The sequence below is a fragment of the Bufo bufo genome, chromosome 1 (assembly GCF_905171765.1).
Source record: "Bufo bufo chromosome 1, aBufBuf1.1, whole genome shotgun sequence".
Lineage (NCBI taxonomy): Eukaryota > Metazoa > Chordata > Amphibia > Anura > Bufonidae > Bufo > Bufo bufo.
In genome coordinates this window covers 609,628,726-609,656,237 of record NC_053389.1, presented here as the reverse complement: position 1 = coordinate 609,656,237, position 27,512 = coordinate 609,628,726, and the positions used below count along the sequence as shown (strand labels likewise).

The 27,512-nt window shown below is 47.5% G+C and overlaps 1 protein-coding gene across 6 annotated transcripts in view; it reads right to left on the bottom strand.

Moving 5' to 3' along the window:
- The window catches only part of HERC1 (HECT and RLD domain containing E3 ubiquitin protein ligase family member 1), a 186,126-nt gene extending 179,043 nt beyond the window's left edge, over positions 1-7,083 (bottom strand). For all 6 annotated transcript variants that reach the window (XM_040413647.1, XM_040413648.1, XM_040413649.1 and 3 more), the window contains exon 1: positions 6,908-7,083. The gene's annotated coding sequence lies outside the window, so the exon portion shown is untranslated. The remainder of the gene's footprint in view (positions 1-6,907) is intronic.
- Between the last annotated feature and the right edge of the window lie 20,429 nt (positions 7,084-27,512).

The following is a 27,512-nucleotide window of genomic DNA, read 5'->3' as shown; positions in this document are numbered from 1 at the left end:
TTCACCATGCTGCTGTCACAGCTGAAGCATCCAACCAGAAGCTCCCTACATCCGTGACCACAGAAGATGAGAAGGCTGTAGTAGACCACAGTGAAGCTTTACCTGCAGGAGCAGAACCTGGCAGAATAAAACTTCATATTCTCACTACTAAAAAAAGCTCCAAAGAAGGTTTATTTGCCCTGCTCTCCCTGGCCCATACCTAGTGCTGGCATCAGTTTAATATGTCCAAAACTGCTGACAGGTTGCAATTAACAAATTGGTCACAAAGCAAATACTATAAACTAGAAATCGCTACCAAAGAGTATGGCTATGTAAGGATTTACAGGCCGAGATCTTCTAGCTTACTATGTATATTCCAACAATACAGTCTGCTTTTCAACCATAGAGTGAATGGACAAGCAATCATAAAAGTGGATTATGGCGCCAAATACTCTCCAAGCTTTACTTATACACATCTATGGTGCCCTACTATACGTCCAAATGATTCCAGTTTTATGCAGAATTTGCCAGAAAAAAAAAAGCTTTAGCACGTTCCATCAGATAGTATTATAGAGCTGCTCTCCAATAGAAATACAGTATATTTTGCCCTAGGTTTTTGAGGAGGAAAATAGGAAAAAATAATATTTTGAACCAAAAGGCGTGCTTTTGGTGGGTTTTGAACTAATGGTGGTCTGCGGATGACACTATTATGCGGGGATCTGTGGATGACACTTATGGGGGGGGGGGGGAATCTGTGGATCACACATACCGTATATAGCATCTTATGTTATATATGTATCATCCACAGATATCCCCCATAACAGTGTCTCTGTGTACAGTAAATAGTGACCCCCAATACAAGGGGTGGAGGCTGGCATCTGGTGTTGAAATCTCGGCAGGGCCCGGTGCAGTCACTGTTCTCTATTACATCGGGCCCCGCACACACCAGTATTCATATCTAGGCAAACATTAGTAAAATTGCCCCGGAACGACCCCCCCGACACACCCCTGCTCGGCCCCCTTCCCGGTTAACTGTGGGGAGACTTAAAGAGGACCTTTCATGGGTTCAGACATTATGAAATAACTAGCAGGTTATGTAGGGCATAGTGCAGGGATGTAATATTGCTTACTAGTTTGTCTGGGCGCCGCTCCGTTCTGTGTCCCCTGTTCACTTTTCCCGCCTGGTATGCTAATGAATATCATCAGTACAGGGAGGAGGAGACGCAAAGGTTTCTCAATGGGCGTCTCCTTCTCCCTGGCTTTAGCGCTGTCCAATTACAGCGGAGAGAGTCACAGCCAGAGAGAAGGAGACGCCCATTGAGAAACCCTGGCGTCTCCTCCTCCCTGTACCGATGCTCAGTATTGACCTACTGAGCGGGAAAACTGCAGGGGGGCACAGCGGGCAAATGCCCTATGCCATACATAACCTGCTAGTTATTTCATAATGTCTGGACCCATGAAAGGTCCTCTTTTAATATTGCCGCACAGCTTGTCAAAAAGGGAACCCCAGTAAATGTGTCGGGCCTAGCCCCCACCACTCCCAAATAGCAAGCATAGCGCAAAAACACCGGTCACATACAAAAGTTGCAAAACAGGATCTTGTGACTTTTTTATGCCAGAACCTTACCTGGTACCTGTCGTAAATGACCCCCAGTGTGCCTTTTTACAGATCAGCCTTGTGCATGAGCTGTCACACAAGAACTCCATGTCTGTGCAGGGGTGAGACACCCAACTAGGTCCCCTACTATGCTACTCGCTTTGTGTACACGGCATTATGTGCTGTATACAAAGCAAGAACGTCCTAGTCACCTTGACCTGGGGAGTAACCACAGAATACTGCTCCAGCCCCAGCATTTCATTCAGGACGGGGTTGGCACTGCTCTAGAGGTCAGACCCTTAATCCTGAGAGAGCTCGGCATAAAGTTCAGTGCCACAAGCTGTACACAAAAACAGAAGTGACGTGTCACTCCATGTAAAATCACATTCCCGTTATTCACTCCAACAACAGGTATGAGATGCCGCCAGTTCACACGACTATGCACGTCCGCAGAAGAGTAGGCAAACATCAGTTCCTGCAGCGGAAGTAGTTGCAGGATCCCCAATGATACCTGGATATTATGCAAGAGCAGAAAAAAAAAAACATAGGCCCCGATTTATTATCCCTTTGGCTTGTTTCACACAGTCAGTATTTTGGTAGCCAATCTGCATCCGACCGTCTCCACCGCAAAGAAGTAGTGCATGCATACTTTTTTGCGGTGCGGAGACATGGGCACCGCACCTTCCAGATTGTCGACCCATTCAAGTGAATGAGTCCGCATCCGTGATGCGGTGCACAAATGGCCGGTACCCTTATATCAGGCATGGCCAACCTGCGGCTCTCCAGCTGTTGTAAAACTACAACTCCCACCATGCCCTGCTATAAGCTGATAGCTGTAGACTGTCCAGGCATGATGGAAGTTGTCGTTTTGCAACAGCTGGAGAGCCTCAGGTCGAGAGCCTCAGGCCTACTTTGATTTTTTTACAGCCTAGTTGTGAAGAGGGCAAAGAGACGCCTGACAGGAGACCAGTCAGACGCCTGAATTTCCTCTTTAAGGCCATCAGCACATGAGTGTGGGTCAACACGAATTTCTGTGCGTGTCTGCACCTTATACGCACGGAAATCTGCAGTTTCTAATTACGGATTAGATGCGGTTTTAATGCAGATCTCACCCTTCCACAGCTAAAACCGCAAGGATATTTCAATTTCTACACAGAAACAATCCGCAAAGAGTACATGAGATTTTCTGCATGGAAATCCGTGCAGAATAACCGCACTTCTGCAAAGTGTGCAGATGGCTACCCAGTTTTCTGACACAGATGATCTGTGCGGGTGACACTCCTGACACCCTGTGATCAGCTGTTTTTTGAAGATGACGTAGTGCTGTGTCTTCATGCTTTGCTAATTACGCCGCACCGCCACTACAATGTCAACAGCGCGCAGGAAAACACAGAGGAGGGCGCAGCGCTGCCACACCTTCAAACAGCTGAACAGCGGGGGGCTGATCCTGATGACCTATTCTCACACAACCCACTTAACGTATGTTCACAGGAGGCAGATGTGTTGCAGACTGAAAGTCAGCGCTATACATCTGGATGGGGTATGAACACGGGTAAACAATGCTCCAACCACTAAGACCACCCACATTTAGAGTAGGTCCAGAGGGGCGCAAATGTTACCGATTTTCTGGTACAGAATGTGGATGGAGAATTCAGTGTTTCACAGAAACAGCAAAACTGAAAAAAAATAAAATAAATCTCATCCATATAAAAAAATGTACAAACGGTGCACATTGTAAATCCAGGGCACGTCAAATCATGCTGCAGATTTCACCGTATACAAAGCCTAGGATGGAATCCATCGCAAATCTGCACGTAACTGACTGATGTGGACTGTCATGGTTTTCCCCATCATATTAGGTGACATAACTAATCACTCATTTACCTTTCTCCCTACACAAAACAACTTTTTGCAGTCCACAAATCTTCCTTAACTGGGAGATGGCACGACCTCTGATCACGAGAGGTATTGTACTACATGCCCAATGTTCACCAGAACCCATTGGGTTCATATGTAGCTGCCATGACATCTGACCAATGGTGATGGGCGACTGATCCCTATGCACAAAGAAGAGACTGAAGAATCCAATGGTGACCGTAGTGTACAGCGGACGGCCCATGACGGGGCTCACGCGGTGACCGTAGTGTACAGCGGACGGCCCATGACGGGGCTCACGCGGTGACCGTAGTGTACAGCGGACGGCCCATGACGGGGCTCACGCGGTGACCGTAGTGTACAGCGGACGGGGCTCACGCGGTGACCGTAGTGTGCAGCGGACGGCCCATGACGGGGCTCACGCGGTGACCGTAGTGTGCAGCGGACGGCCCATGACGGGGCTCACGCGGTGACCGTAGTGTGCAGCGGACGGCCCATGACGGGGCTCACGCGGTGACCGTAGTGTGCAGCGGACGGCCCATGACGGGGCTCACGCGGTGACCGTAGTGTGCAGCGGACGGCCCATGACGGGGCTCACGCGGTGACCGTAGTGTGCAGCGGACGGCCCATGACGGGGCTCACGCGGTGACCGTAGTGTGCAGCGGACGGCCCATGACGGGGCTCACGCGGTGACCGTAGTGTGCAGCGGACGGGCCCATGACGGGGCTCACGCGGTGACCGTAGTGTGCAGCGGACGGCCCATGACGGGGCTCACGCGGTGACCGTAGTGTGCAGCGGACGGCCCATGACGGGGCTCACGCGGTGACCGTAGTGTGCAGCGGACGGCCCATGACGGGGCTCACGCGGTGACCGTAGTGTGCAGCGGACGGCCCATGACGGGGCTCACGCGGTGACCGTAGTGTGCAGCGGACGGCCCATGACGGGGCTCACGCGGTGACCGTAGTGTGCAGCGGACGGCCCATGACGGGGCTCACGCGGTGACCGTAGTGTGCAGCGGACGGCCCATGACGGGGCTCACGCGGTGACCGTAGTGTGCAGCGGACGGCCCATGACGGGGCTCACGCGGTGGACCGTAGTGTGCAGCGGACGGCCCATGACGGGGCTCACGCGGTGACCGTAGTGTGCAGCGGACGGCCCATGACGGGGCTCACGCGGTGACCGTAGTGTGCAGCGGACGGCCCATGACGGGGCTCACGCGGTGACCGTAGTGTGCAGCGGACGGCCCATGACGGGGCTCACGCGGTGACCGTAGTGTGCAGCGGACGGCCCATGACGGGGCTCACGCGGTGACCGTAGTGTGCAGCGGACGGCCCATGACGGGGCTCACGCGGTGACCGTAGTGTGCAGCGGACGGCCCATGACGGGGCTCACGCGGTGACCGTAGTGTGCAGCGGACGGCCCATGACGGGGCTCACGCGGTGACCGTAGTGTGCAGCGGACGGCCCATGACGGGGCTCACGCGGTGACCGTAGTGTGCAGCGGACGGCCCATGACGGGGCTCACGCGGTGACCGTAGTGTGCAGCGGACGGCCCATGACGGGGCTCACGCGGTGACCGTAGTGTGCAGCGGACGGCCCATGACGGGGCTCACGCGGTGACCGTAGTGTGCAGCGGACGGCCCATGACGGGGCTCACGCGGTGACCGTAGTGTGCAGCGGACGGCCCATGACGGGGCTCACGCGGTGACCGTAGTGTGCAGCGGACGGCCCATGACGGGGCTCACGCGGTGACCGTAGTGTGCAGCGGACGGCCCATGACGGGGCTCACGCGGTGACCGTAGTGTGCAGCGGACGGCCCATGACGGGGCTCACGCGGTGACCGTAGTGTGCAGCGGACGGCCCATGACGGGGCTCACGCGGTGACCGTAGTGTGCAGCGGACGGCCCATGACGGGGCTCACGCGGTGACCGTAGTGTGCAGCGGACGGCCCATGACGGGGCTCACGCGGTGACCGTAGTGTGCAGCGGACGGCCCATGACGGGGCTCACGCGGTGACCGTAGTGTGCAGCGGACGGCCCATGACGGGGCTCACGCGGTGACCGTAGTGTGCAGCGGACGGCCCATGACGGGGCTCACGCGGTGACCGTAGTGTGCAGCGGACGGCCCATGACGGGGCTCACGCGGTGACCGTAGTGTGCAGCGGACGGCCCATGACGGGGCTCACGCGGTGACCGTAGTGTGCAGCGGACGGCCCATGACGGGGCTCACGCGGTGACCGTAGTGTGCAGCGGACGGCCCATGACGGGGCTCACGCGGTGACCGTAGTGTGCAGCGGACGGCCCATGACGGGGCTCACGCGGTGACCGTAGTGTGCAGCGGACGGCCCATGTCGGGGCTCACGCGGTGACCGTAGTGTGCAGCGGACGGCCCATGTCGGGGCTCACGCGGTGACCGTAGTGTGCAGCGGACGGTCCATGATGGGGCTCACGCGGTGACCGTAGTGTACAGCGGACGGCCCATGTCGGGGCTCACGCGGTGACCGTAGTGTACAGCGGACGGTCCATGATGGGGCTCACGCGGTGACCGTAGTGTACAGCGGACGGTCCATGATGGGGCTCACGCGGTGACCGTAGTGTACAGCGGACGGTCCATGACGGGGCTCACGCGGTGACCGTAGTGTACAGCGGACGGTCCATGACGGGGCTCACGCGGTGACCGTAGTGTACAGCGGACGGTCCATGACGGGGCTCACGCGGTGACCGTAGTGTACAGCGGACGGTCCATGACGGGGCTCACGCGGTGACCGTAGTGTACAGCGGACGGTCCATGATGGGGCTCACGCGGTGACCGTAGTGTACAGCGGACGGTCCATGATGGGGCTCAAGCGGTGACCGTAATGTATACACCAGGGTAGTCAATACTACAGCTCACAAAGCTAGGCATCAGATGGGGCACACGCCATGGCTCACAGGTGGCAGACAGCTGGCACTACCCAGCTGGGCTGCCAAGCAGAATTTTTCATTTTTCTGGACAACTTAAACCAAAATCACAGACAGACAAGATCTTTTATGGACAAACTGGAAATCCCTACCTAATGATAACACAAGTCTATACCGCAGTACTGATAGCACCGCACTAGCAGCATTTACTGGAGCTGTAAAGTGATGCTAATCATCACCAGCCTCAGAAATCATCACGGATACGTCTATTTTTTTCACAGACACTGGAATAACAGTCACCTTTTTTTACAGACTGCCCAGAAATTCCTGGCCGGTTGACCACCTCGCTGCCCGGGCGCATCATGCCCCCAACATTACCTGAATGAGGACATGACAGTGCGGGAACAGTCAGGGCACTAGGGTGGCATATCTAGGGGTGACACCAGGTGGTAATCATCAGAGCCCCTGTATGATGGCGAGCCCCCGACATGGCAGGCCTCCCTGGCCGTAGACAACAGCTGTCTCCCCCCGCCGTTATGTCTCCCTCACCCATGTACCTGCAGCTGTGTGCGGCGGGGTGACAAGCCTGGGGTGTCCGCAGCTCAGCCTCCGTGTGACATGCTGGGTGACACCAGACGCTGGAGGCCACAGCCAGGGATGCTGTCAGGAGCCGCGGCGGTGTCACGGAGGAGCAGGCCCAACGACTCGGAGCAGCAACGGTTCAGCTTGTCAGAAGAAAGGAAAGGGCGTGGCCACAGGAACACACCCAGGAACAGGAGGGGAGGCCCCTGTGCACACGCCGGGAGCGGCGCCTCACACGGCTGGAGCACGCTGGCCGCCGGGCATTGGGCACTGCCTCAACAACATGGCAACGGAAAGCTTCAATGTTAATAAAACCTGCGTCCTATGAAGAGACACGGCAACACCGTGTGCTCACATGTACAAACGTGCACACACCACCTCCGTGTGTTCGACTATGTCTGACAGGAATGTGAGGCGGTGACACTTATTCGTCCCCTGAAACCAAAGCTGGTTATCATGTTTCCCCGGCACAAACTAGACATATCTGCTTTGTCTGTAGTGGCACAGCACTTCATGAATAGGACTAGGCCTATTGGTATTAGTCTGACCTCTGGTGGTTCTTTATCAGAATGACTGGTTCATTCATATTCACTAAATCAGGGACAAGAGGAAAAAAAGGAGGGGGTTAGTCACCTGGTGCTCCTGATGAAGGGGATTTATATATCCCCGAAACGCGTTGGGCCTCTTCCTCACCCTACCCTGATTGTCTGAATAAAGGATTTGACAAGAAGTTCCAGCCCTAGGACTGCCGTTATTTCCTGATATCCTAGAAGCGAACCAGGCGCAGGAGGAAGGGTTTGGGGGTGTTTTGAGTTTATCCCCCATCTCTCCTCCTGGGTGAAGTGAGTACAATTATAATTCCACTATACGGATTGATTTTATAGGGTATATAAGCCGTGTGGATTTTCCACTGCAATATTGTGTTCCAATCCACCAAGACGGAGTGACTCCGGTAAAATATATATATATATATATATATATTTAAAACCATATTTTTTAACCTTTTAAACATTTATGATGGTAATGATAAGTTTATATGCAATTAAGCTATGAGTGGCGCCCCCTGTTGAGATAAAAAAAAAACTTATTTTTCTCTCTCATATTCACTAAGACAGGTCTAATTTAGTATGCGCATAATGTAGGATTGCCACCTTCCCTAACAAAAAATACCAGGCAAGTTAAGTCACACCCCAAAGAGTGTTAAGGGGTTTCTGTCATGAGAAATACCGTTATGTAGCTGGCTGACAGCGATGTGCTAATATCAGCCGTACATAACCGTATGCTTTATAACTCCCTGACTGCCGCCGTTCTCTTAAAATAAAGACTTTTATAATATGCTAATGAGCCTCTAGGTGCTACTGGGGCGTTGCCTCAGCACCAAGAGGCTCAGTCTACGCACCCTTTGGCACGCCCAGGTCCCGTTGATTGACTTTCGAGTTCTCCTCATCATCCCGCAAATCCTGCACCTGCGCCGTCCCGTTTAGTATTCGGCGCAGTGAGTGAAGGACGCTGCCGGCTTCCTCACTGCGCCGAAGGAAGGAAGCCGGCAGCAGGAGCGCGTTCTTCACTCATTGCGCCTGCGCCGAATACTAAACTGGACGGCGCAGACGCGGGATTTACGGGACACTGAGGAGCACTCGAAAGTCAATCAATTGGACCTGGGCGTGCCAAAGGGTGTGTACACCAAGCCTCTATGTGCTGAAGCAACGCCCCACTAGCATCTAGAAGCTCATTAGCATATTATAAAAGTCTTTATTTTAAGAGAACGGCGGCAGGCAGGGAGTTATAAAGCATACGGTTATGTACGGCTGATATTAGCACATCGCTGTCAGCCAGCTACATAACGTTTATTTCTCATGACAGAAACCCCTTAAGTCGCTGTCATGCTGTGGCTCCCAATAATATTAATGCCTCCATTAGTGTCTCCCAGTAAAATGAATGCCCCATTAGTGCCTCCCAGCATTAATAATGCCCCCATTAACGCCCCCAGTAACAGTAATGCCCCCATTAGTGGGCCCCAGTAATAGTAATGCCCTCATTATTGCTTCCCAGCATTAATAATGCCCCCATTAACGCCCCCAGTAATAGTAATGCCCCCATTAGTGGACCCTAGTAATAGTAATGCCCCCATTAGTGGGCCCCAGTAATAGTAATGCCCACATTAGTGCCCCCCCACCAGTAAGAGTAATGGCCCCATTAGTGCACCCCAAAATGAATTTGTCATTCCACCCATTCGCCCCTAGGTGGTGCTGGCACCACACTATATATAGCTTTGGGTGTGTCTAGCTTAGAGCAGAATGTTATGTTAGAGTCAGAGTAAGGCCTCATGCACACGACTGTTCTGTGTTTTGTGGTCCGCAAAACACGGATGGCTTCCGTGTGCGTTCCGCAATTTGCGGAACGGCGCAGACAGCCTTTAATATAACTGCCTATTCTTGTCCGCAAAGCGCGGACAAGAATAGGACTGGTTATATTTTTTTTGCGGACCATGGAACAGAGCAACGGAACAGAGCAACGGAGTGCTGTCCGCTTCTTTTGCGGTCCCATTGAAGTGAATGGTTCCGCATCCGAGCCGCCAAAACTGCGGCTCAGATGCGGACCAAAACAACGGCCGTGTGGATGAGGCCTAAGAGAGGAGAAGCAAGTTCATGGAGGAGAGAAACAGGCCTAAATCAATATGCAGCTGTTTTCCTTTCCTCCAGGCCCTGATCAAGTCTGGAGAAGACAACCACAGCAACCAAGCACCAGACAGTGAGTCTATGTCTAAATATGAAGTAAGCCTAGTGAGGGTTATAGCTGAATCTAGCTTATGGACCTCATCAGCACAAGTGCCCGAGAGCAACTTTCCAAGTGCCGGGACACGAATGGATAATTAGTGCGCAGAATAGTCCTTATTCACTAGAAGCCTTCCGGGATATAGTGGAAACCTAAAAACCTTTTTAGGAGAGCATCCTGCAAATAATGAAGTAGAAGACTGATGCCTGCCACGAGGGAGAACGCCCTTATAGGATAGCTCAAAGTAAACCGAAACCAGCATATTTAGTACCAGAGTCAGGGCCGCTGATAGAAATCATGGGGCCCCGTACAGCATACATGACGGGGCCCCCTTCAGCTCCACCCCCTGATCCCTCCTTCAGCCACACCCCTGGCCCCGCCCTTGGCCCCTCCCCAGACGCCGCCTTGAAACAACATGCAGATTTGTCTACAAGTGATATTTATGGCGCTGGGGGGTCGTCTGTGAATGGCGCTGTTATGGAGGGGATCTGTGAATGGCACTGTTATGGAGGGGATCTGTGAATGGCACTTTTATGGAGGGGATCTGTGGATGGCACTGTTATGGAGGGGATCTGTGGATGGCACTGTTATGGAGGGGATCTGTGGATGGCACTGTTATGGAGGGGATCTGTGGATGGCACTGTTATGGAGGGGATCTGTGGATGGCACTGTTATGGAGGGGATCTGTGGATGGCACTGTTATGGAGAGGATCTGTGGATGGCACTGTTATGGAGGGGATCTGTGGATGGCACTGTTATGGGGGGATCTGTGGATGGCACTGTTATGGGGGATCTGTGGATGGCACTGTTATGGGGGGATCTGTGGATGGCACTGTTATAGAGGGGGATCTGTGGATGACACATACCGTATATAGCATCTTATGCTATGTGTCATCCACAGATACCCCTCCATAACAGTGCCATTCACAGATACCCTCCATAACAGTGCCATCCACAGATCCCCCCCATAACAGTCATCCACAGATCCCCCCATAACAGTGTCATCCACAGATCCCCCCCATAACAGTGTCATCCACAGATCCCCCTCCATAATGGTGCCATCCACAGATCCCCCCCATAAGTGTCATCCACAGACCCCCCGGCCCCCCCCCATAAGTGTCATCCACATGACAGACCCCCCCCCCCATAACAGTGCCATCCACGGATCCCCCGCCCTCCCTATAACAGTGCCGTCATGACGTCATCCATATAGATCCCCCCCCGCCACTCACAGTAGTATACATTAATAAATCGGTGCAGCCGTGCAGGCTGCAGACAGTAACTTTAATTTTAGCACAGGCACAGCGCTCATCTCTTTACTAAAATACTACCTTACATTCAGCTCCTGCCTCCTCCCTCCACCCTCCAGCCTCCAGTAACAAGTGCGGGCGGCAGCGCTCACTCACTGACGTCACGCGCCTGCGCCGCCTAGTGGGAGGAGCAGGCGTGTGACGTCAGTGAGTGAGCGCCGCCCCCACACTGCCTGCTGTTACTGGAGCCAGCCCACTGACAGCAAAAAAATTAAAATGGCTCGGGAGTCGGCAGCCCGGGCCCCAGGGGCGTAGCTATAGGCTCATGGGCCCTGGTGCAAGAGTTCAGTTTGGGCCCCCCCTACCCTCAATACCGTTTCATAACACCACCAGACCCATGTACGCCTAATGGCAGAACTAAAATCTCACAGAGAAAATACATTTCGATCCAATAAATGCATAATAATAAGGATGCCATAAGTAGTAAATTCTTATTTTTTATTGAAAATGCCACGGGCTACCTGAGCATTGTCTCTGACCATGTCCATCCCTTCATGACCACCATGTACCCATCCTCTGATGGCTACTTCCAGCAGGATAATGCACCATGTCACAAAGCTCAAATCATTTCAAATTGGTTTCTTGAACATGACAATGAGTTCACTGTACTAAAATGGCCCCCACAGTCACCAGATCTCAACCCAATAGAGCATCTTTGGGATGTGGTGGAACGGGAGCTTCGTGCCCTGGATGTGCATCCCTCAAATCTCCATCAACTGCAAGATGCTATCCTATCAATATGGGCCAACATTTCTAAAGAATGCTATCAGCACCTTGTTGACTCAATGCCACGTAGAATTAAGGCAGTTCTGAAGGCAAAAGGGGGTCCAACACCGTATTAGTATGGGGGCACTAATAATTCTTTAGGTGTGTGTATATCTCCATCACCGGGTGTGGAGCACATTCCTGTTAGTTTAGCTTTATGACAGTGAAATATGATAGGACTGTGTACACACTGCTATCAGCACAGGTGCCGGTCACACAGAATACCTAGTGGCTGGGAGCAGACGGGTCAGACAGATAGGACAGCATTCTTTTGTGTGACCGGCACCGGTGCTGATAGCAGTCCTATCATATCTCACTGTCATAAAGCTAAACTAACAGGAATGTGCTCCACACCCGGTGAAATGTACCACAATGTGGTGTCTGAAGAATTTTTTCACTGCACATTTATCAAATTTATTTTGCCCTGATTTTAATTGCTAATATATTTACAAATTAAATTCAGGGCGAAATTTGATAGATGTGCAGTGAAATTTTTTTTCAGACAGCACATGGTGTGCTGGACTGACCCATCAACCGGCTATATACGGACGGACTGGTAATATCGTATATAGCCGATGTATGGGTCAGTCCAGCATTATTGCACACAAGGCTCACAGACACTGCCTACCCCAGGGCCAGTGCCCGTGCCTGGCGCACACACTGCTTGCCTGTGGCCTGCCCCCTGGCACACACACACTGTCATTAATTTAAGTGCCCAGCGCCAGTCAGCAACAGACAGTCACAGTGGGCATCACGTTGGGGGCCTGGGCCGCTGCCTGCAGCCTGCCCCTGGCAGGCTGGCACAGTGGCATGCACCCACACTTGCTTGCAGTGCACTGCCCCTGCCTGGTGCAGGCCCACACACTGCCTGCCTGCGGCCTGAGTCTGACCCTTGGGCCTGGCACACACTCCACACACACAGTAAGTAGTGTGCCCACTGCCCAGTAACCACTTCAGCCACAGAATTCAGAGTGCCAGTCCCACCACTCACTCCATGATCCCAACTTCCCAAGACCGTCCCAATCCCATTCCATTGCCAATCAATCCCATTCCCCATCATCAAGCTGGCCTGGGCCCTGCGCTGCCGCCGCCTGCCATGCTGCTTCAGTCAGAGACAGACAGTAGAGAGTGAGTGACACTGACACTGTAGTCAGTACTAGAGACTGCGCTGCCGCCGCCTGCCATGCTGCCACTCAGTCAGAGAGTGACACTGTACAGTTACAGTACTAGAGAGTGAGACACTGACAGTCTCAAAACTCACCTCGCCGCCAGCCACCGCACGTCCGCACTGCCACTGCCGCCTGCTTCTGAGTGTGACTTGTCTGACTGGGAGCCGGAGATGCGCGGTAACCACGCCTCCGTCCGGCTCCTCCTCACTTAGTCAGACCCGACATAGACAGACAGCGCTGCGCCGTGCGCACTGCCCCCAGGGCGGGCCCTTAGCCGGGATTTTGAATAGGTGGCGGTGGGCCCCCCTGGCTCAGGGGCCCGGTCGCAATTGCGACCCCTGTAGCTACGCCACTGCCGGGCCCCCCTGCCAGCCGGGCCCGGTACAACTGGGCCAGCTGTACTGGCCTATCAGCGGCCCTGACCAGAGTGGACCCTAAAGAGAAAACTCCTCAACTGACAATTGCCTAAACCTGATAAGTGGAATACAATTGTACTTATTTCTGAGTCCTCACTTACGCCACATGAATGCACTTTATTGATGGTGTGAGAAGGCACAAGGTGCCATAATAGATGATAGATACGTGTCACCGAGGTGCCTGGCCTCAGTGATATGAACCGGTAATGTTTTGTCAGTAACCCTAGGTTACTGACAGTTGCTAGAAGTAGTTTAGCTGCTAGCTGCAGCTGATCCGGGCCGGGTTTCATTGGAGTAGTCAAAGAGCAGGGTGAGATGACTACTCCCACGGCCACGTATCTAGGCCAGGTGTTGGCTGGCCTATTTAAGCCAGGAATCCCAGGAGAGCTGGGTGTGTGATTCCTAGTCTGGAAGTGTAACAGACTGGGAGTAAGGCCTCTTTCACGCGACATTTTTTTTTTCCATTTTGCGGGCCGTTTTTTGTGTTCCGTATGCGGAACCATTCATTTCAATGGTTCCGCAAAAAAAACGGAATGTACTCCGTATGCATTCCGTTTCCGTATTTCCGTTTTTCCGTTCCGTTGAAAGATAGAACATGTCCTATTATTGCCCGCAAATCACGTTCCGTGGCTCCATTCAAGTCAATGGGTACACAAAAAAAACAGAACACATACGGAAATGCATCTGTATGTCTTCCGTATCCGTTCCATTTTTGCGGAACCATCTATTGAAAATGTTATGCCCAGCCCAATTTTTTCTATGTAATTACTGTATACTGTATATGCCATATGGAAAAACGGAACGGAAAAACGGAAACAAAAAGACGGAACAACGGATCCGTGAAAAACGGACCGCAAAACACTGAAATAGCCATACGGTAGTGTGAAAGAGGCCTAAAGCTGTGTGGTGTGTTGCTGTGGATAAGCCTGCCGTTGCCTACTCTTTTCCCCCTCTCCAGCGGGTGGTGGAACTCTGGAACTACAGAGTACTGTGAGTTGTACCATTTCATATGGACTGTGTTTCTTTGTGTTTACCCGCTGAAGTAAGCGAGCATTTGTAACATCTGCCTTGAGACTATTCAAGTCGGTGTTTGAATTGTTTTGCGGCCATTGACTCATCATTAATACTGCTGCACTTAACGTTTGCACCTTGCGGTGCTGGCGTCACGAACACAGAGGCTCAGCCACCAAAGCACTTTAAACACCTACACCATCAAGGGCATCTCAACTCCCATCTTCCCTGCAACAGAGAGTGCCCCGGAGGATTTAGTGCTGTCTTCCCATCCACTGCACTGCTGGCCCAGGGAGGCTCTGCTAACCGTGAGTACATGAACTACTACCTCCATCGGCCCACTGTGAGCCTCACGTGTTTCCCCTGCGGACCCGGCACACTGCGGGGGGGGGGGGGTAAAGGCTGTACTAATGAGCGCTCCACAATGGAAGCGCTCATTAATATCAGTCCTTGTAGGAAAATACCAGCAATTAATACCAGCCTTGCCAGTGAGATACTGTCCGGGTGGCAACCCTAACATAATAATGTGGCGCAAGTGAGCTGGAAATAGGCGCATTGTCTACATGAAAATTTGATGCAACTCGCCATTCAAAACAGATATAAAAAAGTACGCTAGCCCTAGAGTGGAGTAGAAATTTGACGACTAAATCAGATGTAAAAAAAAAAAGGGCACACCTATATAATTAGGCCGGGCAATAGGTGCAAAAATTAGAAAACCCCTGAGTTCATCTAAAAAATCAAAATAGGCAAATGAGGCGCAAATGCCTCCAAAACCGGCACATTTTCCGTAGTAAATGCAATTAAACAAATAAGACTGTCTAGACATTTTTATGACTTAAAACAGGTGCAGACACTGTAGTAAATGTGCCCCCCCCATGTGTCTTCTAACATCCCTGCAGTTAAAAATAGGTACTCAGCATTTTCATATGCCCCCATACTGTCTTCCATGCTCCATACTATATGTTCATGCCTGAAGCTGTGCCACATTGGGCTGGACCATAGAAAGTGGTTAAAAGCGTTGGGTGCCATACTATAATACCCTTACGGAGCTAAGCTGCAGTATAAGGCCCCTTTCACACAAGCGAGTTTTCCGCGCGGATGCGATGCGTGACCTGAACGTATTGCACCCGCACTGAATCCGGACCCATTCATTTCAATGGGGCTGTGCACATGAGCGTTGTTTTTCATGCATCACTTGTGCGTTGCGTGAAAATCGCAGCATGTTCTATATATAGAAGTGAATGGGGCTGCGTGAAAAATGCATCACATCCGGATGCACTGCGTTGCGTTGTAACTTAGCAACAGTGAAGGGATTTAAAGACAGGAAGTTGCGTTTCACAGCGTGTGGCTCCAGCCAGTGCATGAGAGAGGAGTGTTTGGAGGAGATTACTGCCCTTGCGGAGCAAATTGGATTATGCCGAAGGAAACCAAAGCAATGGATGTGGAGAGGCTCATTCTCCTTGTCCAGGAGAGGCCCTGCAATTGGGACACAAGGTCGGGGGAGTACCATGACCGGTACAAGAAGGAGGCAGCATGGGTGGACATAGCCCAGGAGTTGTTCACAGCTATATGGGATAAAACTAAAGGCCAGAGATTGGGTAAGTGGCCAATCTATACATGTGTGATCCTAGCTGTCCTCCCTAGCATAGCACATGGCATACGCTGTCCTCCCTAGCATAGCACATGGCATGTGTTGTCCTCCCTAGCATAGCACATGGCATGTGTTGTCCTCTGTCGGAGATGCGGAACGGAAGCACGGATCAGAACTTGTTCTATTTTTTTGCAGTGCAGACGGATCACGAACCCATTTAAGTTGAATGGGTCTCGATCTGTCCCGGCCAACGCACGGACGTTGCACGTGCATTGGGGACCGCAAATTGAGATGTGTATTGTTGTGACCACACTGGTGATTATAAAGGGGTTGTCCAAATTGTAGAGTCCATTTAATTTTGGCCACCCATTGACACCAGAGTAATGTGCAAGTGGTGCACAGCCATAATACAGCCCCAAAGTAGTCTATAGGGCCTTACTGTACCCAAGGACATAACTAGGATCAAAATTTGGAAACATCCCATGCAACTTCCCCAAAACCTCTCCTCCCGCAGCAAGTCCTGCACCCATCAGGAGGAGGAGTCAAGAATGTACTAATCAATGGCTGATGAAAGCACCTCCCCAGGCCCCTCCCCCTTATTTATGCCCCTCCCCTTCATCTACATGCAGTATCTTCCTGATAGTACCCTTCTATCTGAGGGCTTGGGTTCCTGTAGTTTATAATTTCCTGTCATTACTGTAACCTAATCTTCTCTCCACGTAATGGCATTCCACTTACACACAGCAGCAAAATTGAACAGGCAGTGCTGCAGTGTAAAGCATGAGAGAGATACACAACAGCAGGCTAGGTTTATATGGAGACAGGACCTCCTATACACAATGCAGCTAAGCTGCAGTGACTGACCATAGCCATACATAAAGAAGCAATGCGCCTAAGGAAAGTGACCGCGACATGTACAGATACATGTTCCTTATTTTTCTTACAGATTTCTATGGAACCAAACAGAAAAAAACTCCAAATGCCATAAGCACATAGAGGTCAGAACAGCATAACTTAGGCTGGGTTCACATCACGTTTTATGCCTCTGTTTGACATATGTGTTAGTATACTGTCCTCATACACGTTAGCACGGTGTGTAATCTGACATGTAGCTAAACCTTCTCTGTCTTGATAAGAAGAGAAAACTGTACTGCTTTAACTTTCTCTTTATTGATAGTAGATTGACAGGAAAGGTGAAACTACAGAATAAAAACAGTAGTATTTTAGAACATAAATATCCATGGTACATGGCATAAGACAGAATAATATGCTATACACGCAGTACATGAGGTAATGCAATGACAATGCTATTAAATGCAACAACATAATAAACTGCAGTATAATGACACATACAGTTGCAAGAAAAAGTATGTGAACCCTTTGGAATGATATGGATTTCTGCACAAATTGGTTATAAAATGTGATCTGATCTTCATCTAAGTCACAACAATAGACAATCACAGTCTGCTTAAACTAATAACACACAAAGAATTAAATGTTACCATGTTTTTATTGAACACACCATGTAAACATTCACAGTGCAGGTGGAAAAAGTATGTGAACCCCTAGACTAATGACATCTCCAAGACCTAATTGCAGTGAGGTGTCAGCCAACTGGAGTCCAATCAATGAGATGAGATTGGAGGTGTTGGTTACAGCTGCCCTGCCCTATAAAAAACACACACCAGTTCTGGGTTTGCTTTTCACAGGAAGCATTGCATGATGTGAATGATGCCGCACACAAAAGAGCTCTCAGAAGACCTACGATTAAGAATTGTTGACTTGCATAAAGCTGGAAAGGGTTATAAAAGTATCTCCAAAAGCCTTGCTGTTCATCAGTCCACGGTAAGACAAATTGTCTATAAATGGAGAAAGTTCAGCACTGCTGCTACTCTCCCTAGGAGTGGCCGTCCTGTAAAGATGACTGCAAGAGCACAGCGCAGACTGCTCATCGAGGTGAAGAAGAATCCTAGAGTGTCAGCTAAAGACTTACAAAAGTCTCTGGCATATGCTAACATCCCTGTTAGCAAATCTACGATACGTAAAACACTAAATAAGAATGGATTTCATGGGAGGATACCACAGAGGAAGCCACTGCTGTCCAAAAAGTTTGCACAAGAGCACCTGGATGTTCCACAGCAGTACTGGCAAAATATTCTGTGGACAGATGAAACCAAAGTTGAGTTGTTTGGAAGAAACACACAACACTATGTGTGGAGAAAAAGAGGCACAGCACACCAACATCAAAACCTCATCCCAACTGTGAAGTATGGTGGCGGGGGCATCATGGTTTGGGGCTGCTTTGCTGCGTCAGGGCCTGGACGGATTTCTATCATCGAAGGAAAAATGAATTCCCAAGTTTATCAAGACATTTTGCAGGAGAACTTAAGGCCATCTGTCCACCAGCTAAAGATTAACAGAAGATGGGTGTTGCAACAGGACAACGACCCAAAGCATAGAAGTAAATCAACAACAGAATGGCTTAAACAGAAGAAAATACGCCTTCTGGAGTGGCCCAGTCAGAGTCCTGACCTCAACCCGATTGAGATGCTGTGGCATGACCTCAAGAAAGCGATTCACACCAGACATCCCAAGAATAATGCTGAACTGAAACAGTTCTGTAAAGAGGAATGGTCAAGAATTACTCCTGACCGTTGTGCACGTCTGATCTGCAACTACAGGAAACGTTTGGTTGAACGTTTGGTTGCACTGTGAATGTTTACATGGTGTGTTCAATAAAAAGATGGTAACATTTAACTCTTTGTGTGTTATTAGTTTAAGCAGACTGTGATTGTCTATTGTTGTGACTTAGATGAAGATCAGATCACATTTTATGAACAATTTGTGCAGAAATCCATATCATTCCAAAGGGTTCACATACTTTTTCTTGCACCTGTAGATAGTGCTCTTATCGACTATGCTTAAAAACAGGCTGAATAACAGATAATGGGGCAGGAAAACCAGTGAGAGTGTGTGGCTTCTGAGACCTAAGATGGTGGGTGCTTGCTATACTAGCACAAGACTAGAAAGAACCAGGAACTACCCACAATGCCCTGGGACTCCCATAATGCATGGGAAAAACAGGCTGGATGAAATACATGAACTCATCAGTAGATGGTGCTGTTACCATACAATGTAATGCACATGAATTACAACACAGGTAATGCAATGTCAAACTGATAAACACACAGGAACAACTGGATCTGTATCTGGGGACAGAACAGTTAGAAAAAAAAAAAGGATACAAAATCGCAGCACATCACATTCTTGTATCCTGCACAGTCCGGTAAAAAAATGTATATATATTTTTTTTTTTACAATGAAACTCTATGGAAACACTGTATGGCATCAGTCTGAAGTTAACCGTTTGACGAATATGTTTTTTGTATACATTATACGGATGGGAAAAACATGATGTGAGCCCAGTCTTATAGCTCTCAGGCCCCAATGCAAAGTAAGCAAGGCTTCTTTCACATCTCCATTTTAGAGATGTGGCGCAACATTGCATGCAATGGTTTTTGTCCTGCAGAAACACAGAATTTATGCCAAAAATCGTCCAGATCAATGCGGGACCTAATTATAGCCTGCCGGATCTCCAAACAGAGATGTGAACGAAACAGGGCCCCCACCTATCATGCTTTATTTATAGTACTGGTCTGATATGGGGAGAGAGGTCCTAGGCCGCCGTGCAGCTGCACTTTTGCACCACCTATAGTTACGCCCCAAATGCTACCTGCACACAGGACGTCTTTCAGAAATTCCGCACAATTTTCCATGTAGATTTCTGTGCTTTTCTGCACTAAAAACTGCATTTGTTACTGAGGCCCCTTTCACACGAGCGAGTTTTCCGCGCGGATGCAATGCGTGACATGAACGCATAGCACCCGCACTGAGCCCTGACCCATTCACTTCAATTGGGCTGTGTACATGAGCGTCGATTTTCACGCATCACTTGTGTGTTGCGTGAAAATCGCAGCAAGCTCTATATTATTGCTGAACTTGTACTTTGGAATAGCATTGGTATTGCACACACATATTGCCCAGAATGCTCATATCAATGTTACCCAGGACGCTCATATTGGTTCATATATTCAAAAGTTTTACAGTTGTTTAGCATTAATTCTTTTTCGATCTTTTTACTTCTCTCTTATAATTCACCAATTCCAAATTCTGTCCATTTTATTTTTGATAGCTGTATTCGTCGAAGTTTATCCCCGAATTGTGATGGTAATATCTTATATTCCATATGTGTAGCTAGTTTAGGTCAGATATATAGCCAATATATCATATATATACTATATATATGGCTCTATAATGTAATCCTCCAGCTTTAATACATCCATATTGGATCCCCATTTTTGAGCAGTAATATTTACTTCCTGTATAGTTAAAAAACTTATGCTACTATAATCCACATTCTTTTTCATCAAATAAATGCTGCAATCCTTCATTGAGTCCATCTAGGCTCATTTTGTTGAGCCTATGGATCCAGCGAGCTTCATTTTGTAGGAGTTTTTTTATCCAAATTTCCTCCTCTTGGTCCCAGAATAATTTTTTCTATGCCCCAGAAGCGTAAGACACTACTATTTTTACCGTGCATATATTTAATGTGTCTTGAAATAGATGTGTCCTTATCTGTCTCAATCACGCTTAAATGGCCCGATATACGGCGTCTTAGCTCTTGCTTCGTCTTCCCCACATAAAGTTTAGGGCATGCTGCTATATACACTACTCCTTGGGTTTTACATGTTATAAGTTGCCTTATTTCATAAACCTTTTTATCAATTGGGTTGGTGAACTGCCCACCAATGATTATAATACTGGGGGGGAGGGCTTGCACTGCCCACTAATGATTATAATACTGGGGGGGGGGGCTTGCACTGCCCACCAATAATTATAATACTGGGGTGGGGGCGCACTAAACCAATGATTTTAATACCGGGGGGGCGCACTGGGGGCCGATGGAGAGGCACTGGGGGCCGATGGAGAGTCACTGGGGGCTGATTGAGAGGCATTGGGGGCTGATTGAGAGGCACTGGGGGCTGGTGAGAGGCACTGGGGGCTGATGGAGAGGCTACTGGGGCTGCTATGAGGCTACTGGGGGCTGCTATGAGGCATGGGGCTCTAATCTGAGGTCGGATTAGGAGTCATTCATATTGGGGTCTGAGCTGAGGTGTTTTCTGAGGTCTTATTGGGGTCTTATTAACATTGGGGATCTTATTGGGGCTGTTAGCTGAAGTCTGATTAACATTGGGGGTCTGATTGGTGGTCTGACCTGAGGTATAATAAAAAATATAAAAATTCCGGAGCACAGTCTCACAGTCTTCCACACTCCTTCTGCCAGGCCAAGCCTGCCAGCACCCCTGAGGCCAAGCCTGCCAGCACCCCTGAGGCCAAGCCTGCCGGCACCCCTGAGGCCAAGCCTGCCGGCACCCCTGAGGCCAAGCCACCCAACACCCCTGAGGCCAAGCCTGTCAGCACCCCTGAGGCCAAGCCTGTCAGCACCCCTGAGGCTAAGCCTGCCAGCACCCCTGAGTCTTCAGAACTGTAAGTAAATTATATATAAGGGGAGCTTATAATATGAAAGAAACTAATTATGTCTGAACAGACATATAGCGCAAATTCCAGTTTTTGTTTATGTTTTATGTTGCACTGAATTTTCTGCGAAATATATATTTATATATTCAAAATGTATTTAGAGAAGGCTCACCTCCTAGACAAAAAAATGGAGTGGGTGCACCTACAAAGAAGGTTACACCCAATCTTCAAGAAATTTGTATTGATAAATTGAAGGAGTAGGGCACACCTACATTCAGATACACATGGAAGAGTTTTTCTAGACAATAAATTTATTTATACCAGAAAAAAATATAATACATAAAATATTATTAAACATATATTTGCATCCTATATAGACTTATAGTCACTTTAAAATTATTAAAATTGCAAACATCCATAAAAAGCAACACAAAAATATAAAATTATGTAGAAAATCCTAGGGAAGAAATGTCCTGAATAGTCTCAGATTTTTCTGTTATTTTCTATTACTCTGAATGTCCGTGTTACATGTCCAGCTGCTTGCTTGCTTGATTGAGCACATGTGCAGGAACTAAACCACACAAAACCACTGAGACGGCACTCCTACAGTTGATTGCTGGAGATCCCTGAATCTATCTCCTGGAAACTACATCGCAGCCTGTAAGCGTACTAGACGTGGGACGCCACGTCAACCGCAGTACAGCCGGCACAAATCTACAGAACTGTAAGTAAAACCAATGCCGTATGGATGTATACACAGGCAAAGTGATTGGATGTATTGCTAAACTTGTAGCAAAAGAAATGTGAGTGACTCAACCACACATCCTCACTTCGGCTACATTGAAACTAACCTGTGAACTTCCTAAAATCCTGATTACTACGGACTGTGTCCAAATAGCGTGGATATCAGGTCCACTGGACAATTAATGTAACACGGACATTCAGAGTAATAGAAAATAACAGAAAGATCTGAGACTCTATTCAGGACATTTCTTCCCTAGGATTTTCTACATAATTTTATATTTTAGTGTTGCTTTTTATGGATGTTTGCAATTTTAATAATTTTAAAGTGACTATAAGTCTATATAGGATGCAAATATATGTTTAATAATATTTTATGTATTATATTTTTTTCTGGTATAAATAAATTTATTGTCTAGAAAAACTCTTCCATGTGTATCTGAATGTAGGTGTGCCCTACTCCTTCAATTTATATATTTATATATATTTTTTTTTGGGGGGGGGGGGGGGGGGGTCGGCAGTGGATCTTGGTTCCCACACTTTTTTTCCCAGGACTTGACCCCTGGAGTGGTCCCGCAGTCTGGGTGGCAGTTCTGACTAGTCCTACTTTAATACACAGACATTTAGATTCATACATTTCCTACACTGGCACAAATGCGTTGCCAGTGACCAACTGTCTGTGCTCAGTCCTACGCGTAACCGTCGCAAGTGCATGAGGAGCTGCGGATGTGGCTGCGAGGTCCGAGAGGTATGTGGGGTTGGGAGATCCGGGAGGGGGGCCCATACATTTCTTTTGCTATGGGGCCCAGTCATTTCTAGCTACGCCCCTGGGTACGGATATACCTACTTGCTGTATCCCCACTTTTCCCTGTCTCTCAATTGCACTCCTGTCTGGCCTAAAAAAAGAGAAGCTATCGATATATTCCTTTCTCCGGTGGTGTTATTCATCTGCGCTGTTGATATCAATGTGGGGGTAGGATTTTGTTGGACATTTATCATTGATTGGGATAATTACCCAAAGGAGAAGGATGATATAGAGGTATTCTCCCCAACACCTCAATGTGATAAATTTCTTTGGATAAAGGATGTGAATCTCTTCGCACGTAAGATGGCCTTACATAAAATGCATAAGCAACTGGAATCTAATGCACGGAGGACATTTGAAAGTGAAAAAAGAAGTGTAGAAACTTTGTAGTCTAATATTGGAAAATGAAGGATCTGAAGTAACCCTGGGTCCGCCTTTTACATAATTGAAGCCCAAATAAAAAAAATACACCACCGCTTGGACAATTTAAAGAAATAGACACCTTTGTAAAGTTGGTAACTCAAGATATAAAGGTGTTGAAGAACAATACCTCAAATCTTACCCCTGATGAATTGAGAGCTCTTGAGGAATTAAAAATGAACAATGATATCATTATAAAACCGAGTGATAAAGGGGGAAACATAGTCATCCTAGATAGGAATGACTATGTGGACATGGTTCTAAGGTTGCTGAGGGATAGAAAAACATATCAACTACTCCAGGGCAACCCCACCAATGTTTACTTGGAAGAGTTAAAACATTTACTCTGAGGCTAAACAAAAAAATCTTATCTCAAAAGATGAATTTACCTACCTCTTTAATAAGAGTCCGACCATCCCTACTTTCTATGCCCTCCCGAAAGTGCACAAGAACAAATTACCGATTCCAGGGAGGCCCATAGTATCGGGGAATGATAATCTCACTCAAGGGATTAGTGAATATGTGGACCAGATACTCAGGCCATTCGTCACCTCCTTACCATCATATATTACATAGAAACATAGAAACATAGAATGTGTCGGCAGATAAGAACCATTTGGCCCATCTAGTCTGCCCAATATACTGAATACTATGGATAGCCCCCGGCCCTATCTTATATGAAGGATGGCCTTATGCCTATCCCATGCATGCTTAAACCCCTTCACTGTATTTGCCGCTACCACTTCTGCAGGAAGGCTATTCCATGCATCCACTACTCTCTCAGTAAAGTAATACTTCCTTATATTACTTTTAAACCTTTGCCCCTCTAATTTAAAACTGTGTCCTCTTGTGGTAGTTTTTCTTCTTTTAAATATGCTCTCTTCCTTTACCGAGTTGATTCCCTTTATGTATTTAAAAGTTTCTATCATATCCCCTCTGTCTCTTCTTTCTTCCAAGCTATACATATTAAGGTCCTTTAACCTTTCCTGGTAAGTTTTATCCTGCAATCCATGTACTAGTTTAGTAGCTCTTCTCTGAACTCTCTCTAGAGTATCTATATCCTTCTGGAGATATGGCCTCCAGTACTGCGCACAATACTCCAAGTGAGGTCTCACCAGTGTTCTGTACAGCGGCATAAGCACTTCACTCTTTCTACTGCTTATACCTCTCCCTATACATCCAAGCATTCTGCTGGCATTTCGTGCTGCTCTATTACATTGTCTTCCCACCTTTAAGTCTTCTGAAATAATTACTCCTAAATCCCTTTCCTCAGATACTGAGGTCAGGACTGTGTCAAATATTCTATATTCTGCCCTTGGGTTTTTACGCCCCAGGTGCATTATCTTGCACTTATCCACATTAAATTTCAGTTCCAGAGTTCTGACCATTCTTCTAGTTTTCCTAAATCCTTTTCCATTTGGCGTTTCCCTCCAGGAACATCAACCCTGTTACATATCTTTGTGTCATCAGCAAAAAGACAAACCTTACCAGCGAGGCCTTTTGCAATATCACTTATGAAGATATTAAACAAAATCGGTCCCAGTACAGATCCCTGTGGAACCCCACTGGTAACATTACCTTGTTTTGAATGTTCTCCATTGACTACAACCCTCTGTTGTCTGTCACTCAGCCACTGCCTAATCCACTCAACAATATGGGAGTCCATGCTCAATGACTGCAGTTTATTGATAAGTCTTCTATGTGGGACAGTGTCAAAAGCCTTACTAAAATCTAGATATGCGATGTCTACTGCACCTCCACCGTCTATTATTTTATTCACCAGTCAAAAAAATCTATAAGATTTGTTTGACATGATCTCCCTGAAGTAAACCCATGTTGTTTTTCATCTTGCAATCCATGGGATTTTAGATGTTCCACAATCCTATCCTTTAATAGGGTTTCCATTAATTTGCCTACTATTGATGTCAGACTCACTGGTCTATAGTTGCTCGATTCCTCCCTACTACCTTTCTTGTGAATGGGCACGACATTTGCCAATTTCCAATCTTCCGGGACGACTCCTGTTACTAATGATTGGTTAAATAAATCTGTTAACGGTTTTGCCAGCTCACCACTAAGCTCTTTTAATAATTTTGGGTGTATCTCATCAGGCCCCTGTGACTTATCTCTGTCTTCACCTTAGACAGCAAACTTAGAACATCTTCCTCTGTAAAGATACATGCATCAAACGATTTAATAGTCATTCTTTCTAGTGGAGGTCCTTCACCTTTTTCTTTTGTAAAAACTGAACAGAAGTATTCATTAAGGCAGTCGGCTAGCCCTTTATTCTCTTCTACATACCTTCCGTCCTTTGTTTTTAATTTAGTTATTGTTTTTCATCTTGCAATCCATGGGATTTTAGATGTTCCACAATCCTATCCTTTAATAGGGTTTCCATTAATTTGCCTACTATTGATGTCAGGATCTCCTTCTCAAGATCAATTACATCATATTGACACCGAATACCCTATTGGAAAGCCTGAATGTAATAATATCCAGCACCCACTTGGTTTACAGGCAGTAAGAACACACGAGCACAAAGAGCACAAATGTTTCTAAGCACAATAATTTGCTTTTATCTATGTTGGAATTCATTTTGGAGCACAATTATTTTATTTTTCAGGGGCACTTTTACAAGCAAATCAACGGTACCGCTATGGGGATGTCCTGTGCCCCATCTTACACAAATCTTTTTTTTAGGGTGGTGGGAGGATCACTTGGTATTTACTGACGAGATGTCAGCTTATATCTGCCACATAATATTCTGGGGCAGATATATAGACGACATTCTCGTCTTTTGGGATGCAGGACACACCTTATTTCACAAATTCACATAGGCTTTGAACAATAATGAGATGGGGATGAAATATGCCTACAAGATCCAAGAGAGGGAGATCTTTTTTTTTTGACCTAAAGATAGTCAAAACGGAGGATGGCCACCTGGAAACTGAGATATATAGGAAATCCACCTCCACAAACATAAGTCATAAAAGAATAAATGTACATACAACAGATCTATGCAAGCATGTTGATTATGTAAACACAAATAGTTTTAACAAAGCATGTTAATAATAAAGTTAGCTGAGTAAGACACCCTGTCAATTTATCTGATGAGTATGTCATCTTGATAACACAGATCTGTAAGTCACCGGCAGAGAGGAAAAGAGACTTAACCGGTGAATAAGAGTAGATAAGAAGAGGGGAGAGGGAGAGGGGAAGAGGAGAAGGGGCTCAAAAAAAAAATAATATAATAATAATAATTTTATACCCCTTGAAGTTGAATCATTCGTTCATACTTGGTCTAATAGAGACTATCTGATCAAGCAGACAATAGAGAAAGAAACTCTGGGGACACTCCCTATCCAAGTATAACCTACCGGAGAGGCCAAAACTTGAGGGACCATTTGGTCCACAGTTTTCTCCAAGAACCGGAAACCATGGGTTCAGCCATCAGATAAAAATATAGGGGATCAACACCCTGTGGGGATTGTACATTTTGCAGATATATCCCTAGGATAAAACAGTTCACCAACCCAATTGATAAAAAGGTTTATGAAATAAGTCAACTTATTACATGTAAAACCCAAGGAGTAGTATACAGTATATAGCAGCATGCCCTAAACTTTATGTGGGGAAGACAAAGCAAGAGCTAAGACGCCGTATATCGGGCCATTTAAGCGCGATTGAGACAGATAAGGACACATCTATTTCAAGACACATTAAACATATGCACAGTAAAAATAATAGTGTCTTACGCTTCTGGGGCATAGAAAAAATTACTCTGGGACCAAAAGGAGGAAATTTGGATAACAAAACTCCTACAAAACGAAGCTCGCTGGATCCATGGGCTCAACACAATGAGCCTAGATGGACTCAATGAAGGATTTTCCTATGCAGCATTTATTTGATGAAAAAGAATGTGTATTATAGTAGCATAGTTACTTTTTTCTCAAAGTTTTTTTTAACTATACAGGAAGTAAATATTACTGCTTAAAATTGGGGAACCAATATGGATGTATTAAAGCTGGAGGATTACATT